Here is a 16,087-nt window from a genome sequence, read left to right on the forward strand (position 1 = left end):
AATAATAGTAAAAATTAGAATGTGGGGGGGATTTCAGAGTTATTTTAGGAGACTAACGCTAGAGGACTTGCAGTTGATTTGGCAGTTTTTTTTTTTTTAAGTTCGTTAAATTTGTTCTGGGACAAACTATAAACAGTTGTCTTTATATCTAAAATAACTCTTGGCATATAAAAGGCACTTGATAAATATTTGCTGACTGGCTGACTGAAAAGAAGTAAGTGGAGGGGAGGAAGGGATTGTACAATGACTCCCAGGTTTTTTAATTGTAATCATTACATATTTAGGCATCTGGGTTCTGAAAAAAAAGACAATAGAAAGATCAGTACTGAGTGTGAGCATGGGAAGTGTGGTGTTCTTCATAGTGTTTGGGGGGATGTGGGGCTCTTCATAGTTTACATGGTTTTAGTCATTTTAAATTGTTGAATTTTTAAGTTTATATTTGTGTTGGCAGTTTAAAAATTCTTATCCAAGTTATTCATGCTTTTCATTAAGGAGGTAAATAGTACAAAACAGTTGTGTGGCATCTCCTTTCCCAAGCCTCTCTATTCTCATTCCTACTCCATGGAGTTATTGCTATAAAAAGCCTATGGTATTTTCTTTCCCTTAATTATTTTCTGTGTGATTTATTCATGAACATACACAGTTTTGCCCTTTTTGACAGAACTGGAATTATTGTGTGCATATGTTTCTGTAAACAGTGTTTCAGAGAAACACCCTTTCATAGCAGTACGTTTTGATGTCACGTTATGGATGAGTTATAGTTTCGTATCCATTTCCCTATTTGGTAGTTACTTAGTTTATGACTATTACAAATAATGCTGCAGTGAATAATTTCCTTTTGCACATATCTTCATACACTGTGAAAGTATATTCTTAGGGTAAATTCTTAGAGAGGACACTTTAGGTGAAGGGTTTATATGTTCAAAATCTTGATTGTAGAAATTGTCCTGAATTTTAATATATTTTACATTTCTTCTAATACTATTTAAAAATCATCCAATTTATTTACTTACCAACAGTACATGTGATCAGTCTTTTATTTTGTTTGCCAATCTGTTGATACATGTATTATTTAATGCCATGAAATCCCATTTTCCTGGAAACTAGACTTTAATGACACTAGTTTCTCTCCCCCTTGCTTTTTCCTTAAATGTTTGAGAAAATATTTTCAGACTTTTCTCTGTAAATGTTTCTAAAAGTTCCCTTAGCTCTCTAGTGACTCTTCTCAGTAATCTTATCTATATTCCTGGCTTTAACTATTGTCTATAAACTGACAATGATCATATACTTTTATTGACTTTCAGCTTAGACAATAAAAAATCAAGTGCCTGCAACTTGACCTTCTTTCTAGATCTCATCTTCTCCTATCTGGAATGCTAAGTAGCTGTTGCTCTGTCTGGGATCTTTCCTTTTCACATTTTTGTTGTTGTTATTGTTTGTTTGTTTGCTACAAGGTAATAAACTGTCTTTGACTTTTATCATAATTGTCTGTATGTGTTTGTAAAATTGGCCTCCTCCCACTCCCCTGGTTGAAAATCTTGTTTCTTCTTGCCAATCGGGTGAAGTTTAAATTTCTTTTTGTGATTTTCAAATCCATGAAAAATCTGTCTCTCCTTATCTCTGGGCATTTCTTCTCCTTGATCCTCAGTCCTCCTGCCTTTGGCAATAGTTTACAGGTATAAGTGGGTGAATGTATTTATATTTTACTAGTTATAACTTAATTATGGCAAGTATTGTTTTTCAGTTGTAAAAAGTGATATAAAAGTGTAACGTATATATTTTAGTTTAAAAGGTAAAGTCAGTTACAAAAAAGATGAGTAATTATGCAGAAGGTATGCACCCAAAATAGTGTAGGACATATGCAAAAGATTTCAGACACATAGATCTCAGTATAGCTTCATTGGAATGAAAAGGTCCTCTTTAATATTAGCCTTGTTACTAAGATTAAAGAGTCTTATGTCAGCAGAATAGTGAGGTTTGGGAGTCAGACAAATGTGGGTTTTAATCTAGGACCCTTCATTCCCTCCTCTCCTCCTCCAGTGACTGCAACACCATACCCATTTTAGGTGCTGAGAATATAAAGGTGACTTAAACAACCCTTCTGCCAGCTGGAGCCCATGTTCTAGTGAGGGAAGACAATAAAACAAGTGTATAATTAAATACATATATCAGTTGGTGATAAGGACGTACGTTTAGTGAGGTGGATAGAGTGCCAGGGAGCTGTGGCTCTGCAGTCACTGCACTGTGTAGAACACTGGTGGTTAGGGGAGGGGGCAGAGGCAGAAACTGCTGCAGTAATCCATGCACAAAATGATGGTGACTTGAGGATGGTCACAGTGGAAGAGATAAACTGTAATTAATTTCTATTATGTTTTGTGAGTCTAAGCAAACAAAATTTCTTGATGGAAGCAGATGTGCAATGCGAGAGAAAAGTGAAGAATCATTGACAATTCTGTGGATTGAGTTTGAGCAACTAAGTCTGAGTAGCTGTCAATGAGATGAAGTATTTTGCTACAATAGAGTCTAGGGACATTAATAATTTGGTTTTGGACATGTTAGTTTTAAGATATAATAAATGTGGGTATGTTAAATAGGCAATTGAAGGTTAGGGAAGATGGGTGGGCAGGAATTAAAAGTTCAGGACAGGTCAGCATGGTGATAGTATGTAAAGCCATGAGCTAGATGAGCTCATCCAAGAGTCTGTGAGAAGACGAGAAGCTGGAGACTGACTCTGGAGCACTCCAGCATTATAGGGCCAGGAGATGAAGAAGAACCCCCAGAACATACCAATAACCAGTGAGTTAAAAGTAGACTGAGAGAGAAAAATGTCCTGGAACTCAAGCATTTTTTTTCCTCATTTGCATTTTAAGGAAATGAAAGTATAGTGAGGTGAGCTACATATGATTGTATTGGTTAAACTAAAACTTGATTTCAGGTCTTATGCCTGGTAACTGAATTCCATGCTTTTCATGGTACTGCATTGTTACAGATATGTTTACTTGCTAGTAATCTGCTAATCTCTAGAGGTCTTTTTTTAAACTCCCTTTATGATGAAAGGATTTCTCTTATTATTGTATAATCTTCATGATTCAGACATTCATCTCTTCATTCCTTTATTCATTCAACACATTATTGTAATCATTCCATATTTACTGGGCCCTAGAAATACCATAGTCAGCAAAACATACACTTGGCCTTCATGGAGTTTTCACTTTAGTGAGAGGGAAGGACATTAACTGAACATTTACATAACAAATTTTTATAATTATAGGAAAAGTGCTTCTACCTATGAGCACTTTGCTTTGAGTCTGGGGGTTGGCCTGGTGGTGATTATGAAAGACTTCTCAGAGGAAGGTATAATTAAACTAAGATTTGAAGAGTGAACAGCAGTTTCCCAAGTGAAAGGGTGAAGGGAAGAAGGTGCTACACTGAGGGAAGAATTCCTTCCCTTTGCCAAGACCTCCCTTCCTCTGTTAGAATTCATAATGTTAGCTTTTCATTTTATTTTGATTTTAAAATGCATTACACACACACACACACAAACACACACACACACACACACACACACACACACACACACACTAGTTGTAGAAGGACACATACCTTTTGTTTATTTATTTTTGTGTGGTCCTGAGGCTCGAACCCAGTGCCTCACTCATGCTAGGCAAGCACTCTACCACTGAGCTATAGTCCCAGCCCAAAAAATATATTTTTAAGTATAGATTAATAGTTGCTGAACTTTTCATAGTATTGAACTTTTCTTTCACTTCACTCTCTGGGAAAAATCAATTATTTGGACTGTTTAGGAGTTCACCTCAAAAGTCATTTGCTGTGAAAGGCCAAGGAGGACACCAGTTTTGCTGTTGTTAATTCATTAATGCTTTTATACTGATGTTTTGTTTTGTTTTGCTAATGCAACATATTAAGTTTTTCCAAAGGGATGGTGATATATCTGCCAAAATAAACAAATATTTTATTCTCTATTGATTTGGTGTATTACATGCACAGATCCCTAAGACTCCTTGGTTAAAAAACTATAGTTTATCAAGTTTTTTTTTAAGTTCTAACTAGTATAGGGACCAGGCAACTTTTCTTTTTCTTTTTTTACACTGTCTTCTATTGACCCATAGCTAGCATATTTTGTAGTATATGGTCCCACACATTGCTATAGTAGAAAATCCATTTGAACACTAGGAGGGAAATCTCAGGAGATGAATATTAAAATTACTAAAATTTCACTACACATAGGTGTCACATTTTAAAATACAAAGTATCATCCATTGTTATGGTGAGTTATAAGATACATTATGGCTAATGGAGGAAAATAAGAGGATTGGCTAGGCATTTAACAAATTAGGAGAGAAGGTTTGAAAAGGAAATTGATAGAAAAAAGCAAAAGATGAATTAATTTTTTGACTTTACCAAGAGATTGCTGAGCACATTTATCAAGCACGGTGGTGGGACTTGCTTGGAATGACTTCAAAGCACAGTGTGATGCTGAGCACATTACATCGGAGACTGATGTAGAGCAACAATATCAGAGATTCCTTTTGTTTGACAAAATGGACTTTCTCAAGCATATAAGCAGTTAGTTGTTCATGACATTCATTTTTTCTAGCCAAATGGGTTTATGTAAGACAGTATAGTTGAAAGAGAATGTAATTTAGAGTTAACCAATCTTCATCTTTATTTCTATACTACCATGTTGTATGACCAAGAGTTACTCTCTAAATCTGAGTCTATAAAATAGAATACCATGATGAAGTAATAAAATCTGATATTCATAATGATGACCCTGTGACAGTGAAAGTCCTGAAAAGTCTAAATTATTCAGTATTTTTATAGTGTTAGCTTTGCCTCAAATTGTAATCTTTTTATTCCTTTACATCCCATTGCTGAATAATAGTGGGGTAGAGTATATGCCATGCTTTTCTGTATGCTGAAATATTGCCTTGAAGCCAATATAAATACACATTTATGGTTCTGAAGAAGATATTTATTCTGTCAGTGTTTGACAGTGAGCAAAAGATTAGATTTTCTTGCATTTTCCTGCCTAATACTTTTCTGTCCCTCTTTGAATTTAGGAGCATGTATCCTGTTTGGAAATCCTTTCTCGAGGGAACAATGCAGGTAGCCCAGTCTCGGATCAATATATATGAAAATTATAAAAACTTCATTTCTGAGCCTGCCAGGACTGTGAGAAGCTTTAAAGAACAGCAACTAAAAAGGGTATGTTCCCACTTTTTTGTGTCTTTTATATATTTTAATACCTCACTGCTACATTTGCAGTCTGTAAAATTATGCTAAATTGCTTTTAAAAATTTGAATGTTTTAAAAATATGGTCACAGATGTTTTTGGGTGGCATTTTACTAGAATTTCTCAACCATGTTTTATTAACTGATAAAGCTGAGTGTAATTTGAATTCATGGAAATTGGGAAAGTTCAGTAAATACTCCTTAGAAATATAACTCAAGTAAATACACCTGTATAGTTTCACAGTATGGTACAGTTGGATGTATATTAAAATAATTGTTATTAAGTCCACTATATCTTGAGAACAGTTTGTATTAATTAGCCTCAGTTTCAACTTGTGCCATTTTGCATAATTAATCTTATTTTTAAAAGTCTAGTGTACTCTAAAGTTGAATTGTGTAGGATATACATAAGTAAAGTTTTTTTTCAAAAGGACCTATTTATTTGATTATCCAGAAATTTAAAATTCATAGGAAAAATATCATTATCTTATGTGATTGTTATAGTATGCTGTTGAAAGTATATGTTTGAATTGTGTCCTTTTTGGAAAGAGACTAATAAAAATGGAGATTATCATGATACTTAATAAGAAATTAAAGTTTTTTTTAAGAAGGTCTTAAATCAATAACTTTTTTTTTAAGTTATAGGTGGACAAAACATCTTTATTTTTATTTTTATGTGGTGCTGAGGATCGAACCCAATGCCTCATACATGGTAGGCAAGTGCTGCACCTCTGAGCCACAACCCCAGTCCCAGTTATTGAAGTTTTTTAATAGAGATATTAATACTTCAGAATAGTAAAGCAATTATTTAAGGAAATAATATTTCAGAATCCATCCATTGTTCCAATTCTGATTGTCATTTGTAAAAATACTAATTTTCTTGTTTGCCAAAGATGATTTCAGTTGCATAAAATAAGTGTGTTAAATGCATATATGTGTATATATAAAATTTTAACCTCTTAAAAAAGAGCACTTTTTTCATAGTTCTTTTTTTTAATTGATTTTAAAAAATAAATAAATGACAGCGGAATGCATTACAATTCTTACTACACATATATACCACAATTTTTCATATCTCTGTTTGAATATAAACTATTTGACACCCAATTCGTGTCTTCATACGTGTACTTTGGACAATGATGTCTATCACATTCCACCATCTTTCTAATCCCCTGCCCACTCCTTTTCCCTCCCACCCCTCTTCCCCATCTAGAATTCATCTATTCCTCCCATGTAGAGTACTTTTAACACATTTGTATAAAAATGTTTATGCTTATCTTTGCCCAAAATTATCTTGTTCATTGTAGACTATGTGATTAAACTATGTGACCACTCATCAATGATCTTAAGTTGGAAGAAAATGTACATTCATGTATGTGTATGTATCTGATTATGCAGAAAAAGGAATAGAAGGGAAGAACAGAGAAATAATACAATTTAACTTGCTAATCAGGCAGAAATATTGTGGTTCAAGTTGCCATTGTATTTATCAAATCTAACTGAATTACTGAAAAGTTCTACTTTTTTCAAAATCTGAATCTTTTTTTTTTCCCCCCTGAGGGGTGTATATTTTATTGGAAACCTTAAATATTCTTCAAAGAGAATCATAATCTTCAGTCAGGCTCTGTGTGGCCTACACAGAAAACTGTGGTTTTTAGGATTAAAGGCAAGGAGAGGGGAAAATACACTGGATGAGTGCTTAAATTTGGCAAGAGGATCTCTCAGGATGAATGCTCTTCAGCCAGTTTATCAGCTTTTGCCACAACTTCTTCAATGGGTCCCAATTTTTATGTGGTGCTGAGCATCCAACCCAGGGCCTCGCACTTGCTAGGAGAGCGCTCTGCCGCTGAGCCACAAACCCAGCCCCCAAAATCTGAATATCTTGAAAAAAATTTAGCTACTTCTTTGCTTTTCCACTGGTGGATAGATTCAGACCTGAATTATACAACATTCCTGGGGGGGAAAAATATTTGAGATTTGATAGGAATTAACTTGTATCATGATATAGATGATAATAATGGCATTTGTGTTTACAAAGCAGTTGTTGAATGTTATACAATGGGCTTAACTATCATGAACCTGGGATTGCACATAACAAAACCTATTTCAAACTGGTTTAAGCCAAAATGAGATTGTATTATTTTATATATCTGAATACTGCAAGACTTATTCAGGCATTGGCAAATCCAAGGCGGGCTCAGATGATGGTAGTAGAACTCACTCTTTCTTTCCATTAGCTCTGCATTCTCCAATGGTTTCATCTTTTAGTAACTCCTTCCACTTGTTGGTCCCCAGAATGCCACATTTAGAAATCTTCTGGATAGCAATCCCAGATTTTCAATTTCTCCAAAAGTTGTAGTAAAACTAGTAGAATGATTCTTCATATTGGCTACATCATTTTGCATTCCTACTAACAATGTATGACGAAGCTTCCAGTTTCTCCACAACCCTGCCGATACTTGTCTTGTTTTTTTTTTAGTTGTAGTTGGTCACAATACCTTTATTTTATTTACATTTTATTTTTTTAATGTGGTGCTAAGGATTGAACCCAGGACCTCACATGTGCTAGGGAAGCGCTCTACTGCTGAGCCACAAATCCAGCCCCCCACTTTTTTTTTAATCACCATCACAGTTGTGAGGTACTATTTCATTGATTATAATTTTGATAATGGTTAATGATGTTGAGTGTTCTTATATTTTTATCATAAATTTTTCCTCCACCGTTAGCTTCCTAATTTTATAATACTATAATTCTTTTAGTAATTACCTTAGAGATTTCAATATGCTAATTTATTAGATTACCTTGATTTAGTAATTTTACTGTTCCCCAAACTTAGTCCCAAATTAACTTTCATAATCTACCTTGAATTAATATTTTACTACCTCATGAACAATACAAAAATCCTCTAGCCCAGTGCAGTGGCACACACCTACAATCTCAGAGGCTTGGGAGGCTGAGGCAGGAGGATTGCAAGTTCAAAACCAGTCTCAGCAACTTAGCGAGGTGCTAAACAACAGTGAGACACTGTCTTTAAAAAAAATACAAAAAGGGCTGGGGATGTGGCTTAGAGTTCAATCCTCAGTACCAAAAAAAAAAAAAAAAAATCTTTCAGCCTGTTGTTCTTTTTATCTTTCTATTATGACTTTTGTTTTGTTAGACCTTTTGACTCTGTCCATATTTCTTTTATACTTTTTCTACTTTGTATTTCTACCCTTTTTTCTATATATACTTCTATTGGTCTATTTGGCTATTTATTAATTCTCGGTTCTTCTATTCCTAATATTTTTAAAACTTATCTTTTGGAATCTTAATGTATTTTTTCAGTTACAGAGTTTTAATGTGACTTTTTGGAGGTTAGATTCCATTTTTCAGTTGTAATTCTCCCTGTTTTCCATGTGCTCCTAATCTGTTTCATAATTCCACTAAATGAATCACTATGTGTTTTTTTTTTTTTTTTATTGTATGCTGATCTTCTTGGTTTTCATTATTTGGTCTATGGCTTTAGTGTGCCTCACCATGCTGAACATTGTGGATCAAACATGTGAAGGTTCTTGAAGATGTTATTTCCAAATATGGTGATATTTAGCAGGCAGATAGAATGCTAGACCTTTGTCCTGTTAAGGTCTGGTTTTGGGGGTGTTTTTAGGGGTGATCTATTTTACTTCTTTGGTCTTAACTGAAAGTGCGGGATGCTTACTCCAAGACCTTTCTACTCTGACAAAACTTGAACTCTAGCTTTTCTTCTCAGCATCATACAGCAACTCTGATCTTCTGATCTCTGACCAGTCATTAGCTACTTTTATCTGCTGGATTTCTTGGCGTTTCATTCTCCATATACCTATTAGAAATCAACAGATGACTCAAGGGAAAATCACATGTAGTGTTTTGAACTTGCTCCTCTCTGTAATATCCTTCTTTCTAGATCTTTGCCTTACAAAGATGCCTTCCTGATGTTTTCATCATCCCCTGAACTACAGACTATCTCCACAGAACAGAGTAAGAATACTATTTTCTGTTTATATCCTATTTCTGTGCCATGATTCAACAGATGTCCTAAAAGGAGGGAAAGTCAGGTTGAGTGGAGAGTTATGTAGGTGTGGTCCTCTTCTAGGTCTCAATTCTGTAAGACCTGGGTATGCTTTGTCCAATTTTCACACTTTCCAGACTATAGGAAGATAGGCTAATTCAAATTCTGTCACCATGAGAACCAGTTTCAACTTAATATTCTCCCTCTATAACATTAAAGTTAATGTTCTTTTTATAATGTTCTTTATTTTGGCAGTTTTCTTTTGTATACTTGGGAATAAACAGACACATTATAATTATGAAGGACTTAAGATTATAATGAAAATTACAATGAGAATAATACCATAATCTTTTCTGGATCATTTTTTAAAAATATTTATTTTTAGGTGTAGTTGGATACAATTGCTTTTATTTTATTTATTTTTATATGGTACTGAGGATCGAAACCAGGGCCTTGCATGTGCTAGGTGAGTGCTCTACCACTGACTTACAACCCCAACCCCTTCTGGATCATTTTTTATATGTGAATATTTGCTTTTAAATCAGAACAAGATCCACAGTAACATAAGGCTTTTTGCCATTCTTCTGTTTACTTAGTAGTGCCTTTGTCCATATTTTTCTCATTTATACTAGAGTTTATCTACCCTCCTTGAAATAACTGTGATTTGGGGGTTTGGGTTTTAGCTCAGTGGTACAGCACATCATTAGCATCTACAAATCTCTGTTTGGCCCCCAGTGCCACAAAAATAAAAGAAAGAATTGTGGCTATTATTTGTCTAATAATTTAGAATTTGTAAACTGCCACCATATCCATTATAGTGTTATCAGATTTAAAGAGATTTAGATTTGAACCTAGAATTTCAAAAATAAATAAGTAAAAATAACAAAAAACTGTTGAAATTCAATATTTAAACAGTTTTACAGAAAAATACATATAATTCATTTACCTTAGTAGACTACTTAAGCTCTTAATCATTTTATCTTCTTAGAACTTAGAAAAAGGAGACTATTGATTATGAAGAAATAACAGAATTGGTTTATTCTTTTTTTTCTTTATTGCCATGATATCTGCAACAGCAAGCCTTTTATGGTTGCTCTTCTTATGCCTTACCTAAATGTTAGGCAAACTGTGACACTATTTGACACAGTACTTGAGATGGAAGTACCAGCTGTGCATGGAATTCTAATTTGCAATTTGAAAGTCATTAAAAGTGCTGATTTTTCTCCTGGGTTTCCATCCTGAAGGAATAATGCATGGTCCTTCAGACAAACTCATTTCTGTCAGCCTGAAAACTAAAAATTGTAATAATTGCACTTTTGTATTTTACAATGTATGGACCAGTTGACAAAGATCCAAACTGAATTACAAGAGACAGTGAAAGATTTGGCTAAAGGCAAAAAGAAGTACTTTGAGACTGAGCAGATGGCTCATGCAGTGCGAGAGAAAGCTGACATTGAGGCAAAGTATGTATTTTAATATTTCTGAGAAAATTATTATGCAGTTAAATGTTATTTTTGCTAATTAATACTTTGTTTTTTGTTTATATAGCATATAGATTTGTTCTTAGGTTGTGTTGGTTTCATTTGTTCTACATATGTTATGTACTTTAGGTCCCATTTTCATTTTATATTGACTGGTTTTTATCTGTTAAAGTGGCAAAGTAGGAATCTCTGACCTTTAAATTGAATATTTAGACAAGATAAATGAACATTGTACTTACAGACTTGAAAACTTATGGAGAGTCTAGTAAAAGTCATGATGATATCAGAAAGTAGGGTTTAAGAGCCTCATTTTATCATGCTAGACTCTAAAATTCAGTTATAGTTGAAATCCCTATGATATCTCAAGGTGTCATTGAAGGAACAATGGCACATCAAGTGAACAAGAGCACTGACCTCCTTTTAAAACCCTATCCCAAGCACTGTTTTTTATTGTACATGTAATTCTCATATTTCTACTTTTTAAAGTATGCTTTAACAATTTTGTCAATATTACTTTCAATATATGTGAATTATAGTCCTTTATTTTGAGACTTTTTTTAAAATTTTATTTTTATGTGGTGCTGAGGATTGAACCCAGTGCCTCATGCACACTAGGCAATTGGTCTACCTTAGAGCCACCACCCTAGCCTGAGCCTATTAAGGAAAGGAAGGAACTGGCAATTGGTAATAGGAGATACCAATCAAGCGATAGAGATTTTTGCAATGACACTTTGAGGAAGTGTGATAAATATTGGTGGGGGGGGGTGGGAAACCTGTGTTATAGAACTGAACTTAGGAGGCTTGTGATCAGGAGAGCTAAGACTTCTGTTCACAGTGCTGATTGTTGCAAAATCTAGGAGTCCAAACTCGTAGGCATAAAATCAGAAAGGTTTGGACAATTGTACAAATAGTCCAGCAAGGAGGGGGTTACCTCTAACATGTTGTTTTGTTGTCATTGTTGAGACAGGGTCTCTCTATGTTGCCCAGGCTGGGATCGAACTATTTATCCTCCTGACTCAGCTTCCTGAGTAGCTATTATTTATAGGTGTGTGCTAACACATCTAGCTTCCTAAAATGGCTTTTATCTGCAAGAAATTTAAGCAACTTCGTCAGCAACTTAGGAAAATTCAGGGGTTCCTGGGAAGTTTATTTAGTATGATGGGTTGATGAATGAATACTCACTGAATACTTGATATTACAGTGTAACATTTAATATTTTTCTAATTTAAGTTTATTGTTTTTATTTTATTTTTTGAGCATTCAAATATTTCCCATGCATTCATGGAGTCACTAAATCCATCTTTCCAATAAGATCTGGAGGTTAGCAGATCTCAGTTGGGATTATTGTACCATTCTGGCTTTTAGGAACTTGTCTTTTAAACTCTCTGGGATTCTAGAACAGAGAATTGACAGATTTGTAGAGCATCTACAAATGCCTAATTTAGCCATGGGTGGACTGTTCCTGAGAAGTGTGTATTTGACTAGGTCTATTTCACGGAACTGATCACGAGGAACTGCCTTCTCATGTGGCCAAATTCAAAGTGAGACATCTTACTTCAGTGTATAACTTCTCTGGAAAATTAATTCAACTACAGAGTAAAAAAATGGCTCTATGTCTTAATTCAGTTAATATTTATTTAGTCATTATATTGGGCACTATGGGTCACAGATAAGTTAGGTGCACTTTTGTGCCTTCAAGGAATTTAGAGCATATGATTTAAAAAAGTAACTTCATCATTTGTCTATTCATAGTAAACTCAAAGAAATTATCTACCTAAAGACACTCACCTAGTCACTAATTGCTTAGAGTAGTAATCTGAAAACACTGTTTTGAAAGCATAGAAAATGGAGAGATTACTATTGCCTGTTGATAAAGGAACCTTTATAGAAGAAGTGATGCTTGGGCAGATTCTTGGAAGAAGAATGAGTATGTTTTTTTCTAAGCAGAGATAGGAAAATCAGGAAGGGGACTAAGCACTGAAGTAAATATAGTTTTGATGGATGCTATGATAGGCCCATTAGGAGAGACTACAGGAGGAAGAGGGTTAGTCTGAAGGAGATGGTAAGTTCCATTTTGGATATGTAAATTCTGAAGAGCCTGGGAGACACTGACATGGATATATTTGGGAGGTGATCAAATATCTGTTCTTATGTGAGAATCTGGCACTGAGAATTGAATTCTGAAGGTTATAGGATGTCCATCAGTTATAGGGATGCAGTCATATATACAGTGAGATATGAATTTGAATTTGGAGACCCAAGGAACATTAACATTTGAAGGATAGATGGTAAAGACTAGTACACAGTATAGTTTTTTATTTGTATAGTGTGTGATTTTTAAAAATCCTTATTTTTTTTAGATTGTCATCTTCAAGGACATTTTATGCTATTGTTAATGCCTACCTAAATACCATACAAGAAGTGTATGCAGATTAGCAAATGAAGCAGATGCCATAAATTTAAATCTATAATTTTATGTTGGACTATCCATGTGCAGGTCAGCCTATTTGGATAATGACTATTTAAAAAGGAGAAATGACAGTGCTTCAAGCACAGTCTTTCTTACCCTGAGAGGTACTTTCAAATCTTAATATAGGTAATCTTAGCTTTCCTACATCAAAATGAATAGAAATATGATTAATAAAAACAAAAAATTCTCATAAAATAGGAATACAACTAGGCAGGAAATAACAGAAATATCTTAGACCCAATTTTTTTTAAAGCAGTGGGGAGGAGTTAGGAAACTGTATATTCATCCCTGAATGTTTTCTCTCTTGTTAGAAATGCAAGAGGCAACTTTTGCTGTCCTCTTCACAGTGTCTGTACACAGACTGGCTGCTTCACCTTCTAGTCCCAAATGGTCTGCAATTCTGCTTCATACTAAGAGGCATAGCTGCCAGTGCATGCATTGAACTCTCCCGTGGCAATCACCATGACACTGCAGTTAAGACAAACATTTCAGCTTCAAAAAAATCATGGCTGTGGGACTGTTGCTTGCTCCTTAGCATCTGTCTGTTGATTTTGTCTATGTACTTATCTCTAGCCTTTAAGTAAAAGCAGCATACTACTGCTGACTGACAGGTTATAGTTCCCCCCCAAAAAAACTTAGGCATCAAGGGAGATAGGTAAGAACACCAGAGTGGGAGAAGATTAAATAGAACAAAAGTTTACAGGACAGAGAGTCTTAAGGGCCTTCTTAGTTCAGATTACCTTTAGGAGGGAGGGGGCACACAGGCAGGCAAGAACCCAAACACAAATCATTTTTAATGAGGAGAGTAACAAAAGCAAGGACTTTCTAGAGCCTATAGATTGCATTCTGGTGTTGTACCACCTGACACACATAGCTCTGAGAACCTTGGTCTCCCCAGGTTGGTTGCCCTGGGGTTTCTCTGACCTTTTGTAAAAGAACTGAAGTGTGTGGAATTATATGATACTAGGAATAACATATAGTTTGATGACTCTTTTTTATTAGAATATACTAATATATTTTTATTTTTTTCTTGGTCAAATTGTATTTTTAAGGGTATTTTAAATATGTTAATCCCAGTATTTTTATTTTCCTATAATATTAAATATATATAACTTATAAATAAAGGCAAATAAGCATCACTTTTGACCTTTGTAAATTCACTTTAGAACAGTGTCTTGGAAAAGGGTTATTAATTTTTTTAAGTAATTATAACATTTGGTAATCTTATTATGATATAATTTTATTAAACATTCTTTTCTATTTTTATATAGGTCTAAACTTAGTCTTTTTCAATCAAGAATCAGTTTACAAAAAGCAAGTGTAAAGGTGAGTTTTTGAAAGGTATATTTCACAATTGAGAAACCTTACCTTATATTTTAAAAGTTTGGGGTCTTTTGAGAATGGAAGTGGGGTTTTTCTACTTTACAGAAGCATTTCAAAGTCAATAACCCAGTGAGGAACTTTCCTTCCCAGTGATGGGATTTTTCACCCAGGTGTGGACACTGGACATAGCTTGCTTCCCAAGACTGCTTGAGGGGTAGGTTTGGATGTGTTACAACTCATGTAGTCTGTGTATTTAACTCTTAGTCCAAGAGACAAAGTGCAGGGACTTTCAGAAGCGCTGTAGAATCATTTCACTCAGACTTAATACCTTAAGACCAGGTCTTCTGGGCTGGTGCAAGTGAGTTTTTCTGAGGGGCCCTCAAACTGGAGTACCTGTCAAGTAAGCTTAGAGACCAGAGTTTGTTGCCAGACTCCCCACCAACAGGAAGTTTTTCTGACACATTTGGATTGTTGATTTTTAAAATACTAGTATCTAAAACCTCCAGATTTACCCATGTCTTCAAAAATAAGGAACCTTTATTTAGAACCTTTATTTTCCCATCTCAATAAACTCAAAAAAATATTTTTCAGTTCTGTAGCAAACTTTGGAATTATGTTAAGTATAAATAACAAAGGTTTAAAATGTTCTCCCCATGTTTTCAGGTACTATTTTATTTCTTAATAGTGAAGTATAATTTTTACATACATGTAAATGTTTTCTCCACATTGTTATTTTTACTCTTGGTGGGGAGCCATTACTTGCTGTTTTTCCATACAGTATCAGTTTGCACTGATTTTTTTCCTTTTATTATTATGTTTTAGTTAAAAGCCCGGCGATCTGAGTGTAATTCCAAAGCTACCCACGCAAGGAATGATTATCTTCTTACACTAGCAGCAGCAAATGCACATCAGGATCGCTACTATCAAACAGATTTAGTTAACATTATGAAGGTAATACAGTTTTAATATCTGTGATAATTTTGTTTCATTAAAAACAAACAACCCATGAGCTGGGTGTTGTGTACATAGGATTGAGTATAGAATACTAACAAGGATACTTTCTATTTCATTAGAATGTGCTCAATATTGGTGACTGACCTTTGTTTTCAAGTAATTTGGAATTAATTTTTAATGTTTAAAGCCAATTCACAGTAAAGGATTGCATTATTCCTTAGACATAGAAGATATTTGCTAAATAGTGATTATTGATATATAAAAGATAAGATTGATATATAAAGTGTGACATAATTCTTAAGCTGGGAAACTGCTTCTGAGCTATTTCCTGAGATATTGAAGCTAGATAGAATCTTCAAGTACCTTCTGAATTATCAGAGAAAGGCTGGTATTTCAGCATAGTTTTATTTTTTGTTAGGTTGTACTGTTATTTGTTATTTTCTGCAAAATATTTTTTTAAAACAGGTTTTACAAAAAAAGTATATAGTATGAAAATATTTTTATAAAAAGGTGTGTTTTTTATATTTTTATAGTGTATTGCTTAAGAAAGTCTGAATTACTTATTAACCAGAATT

At 34.2% G+C, this 16,087-nt stretch overlaps 1 pseudogene; it reads left to right on the forward strand.

The window, feature by feature from the left end:
• Nucleotides 1–5,088: 5,088 nt before the first annotated feature.
• The window catches only part of LOC143641199 (F-BAR and double SH3 domains protein 2-like), a 137,493-nt pseudogene continuing 126,494 nt past the window's right edge, over nt 5,089–16,087 (forward strand).

This window comes from Callospermophilus lateralis, unplaced genomic scaffold (assembly GCF_048772815.1).
Source record: "Callospermophilus lateralis isolate mCalLat2 unplaced genomic scaffold, mCalLat2.hap1 Scaffold_89, whole genome shotgun sequence".
Lineage (NCBI taxonomy): Eukaryota > Metazoa > Chordata > Mammalia > Rodentia > Sciuridae > Callospermophilus > Callospermophilus lateralis.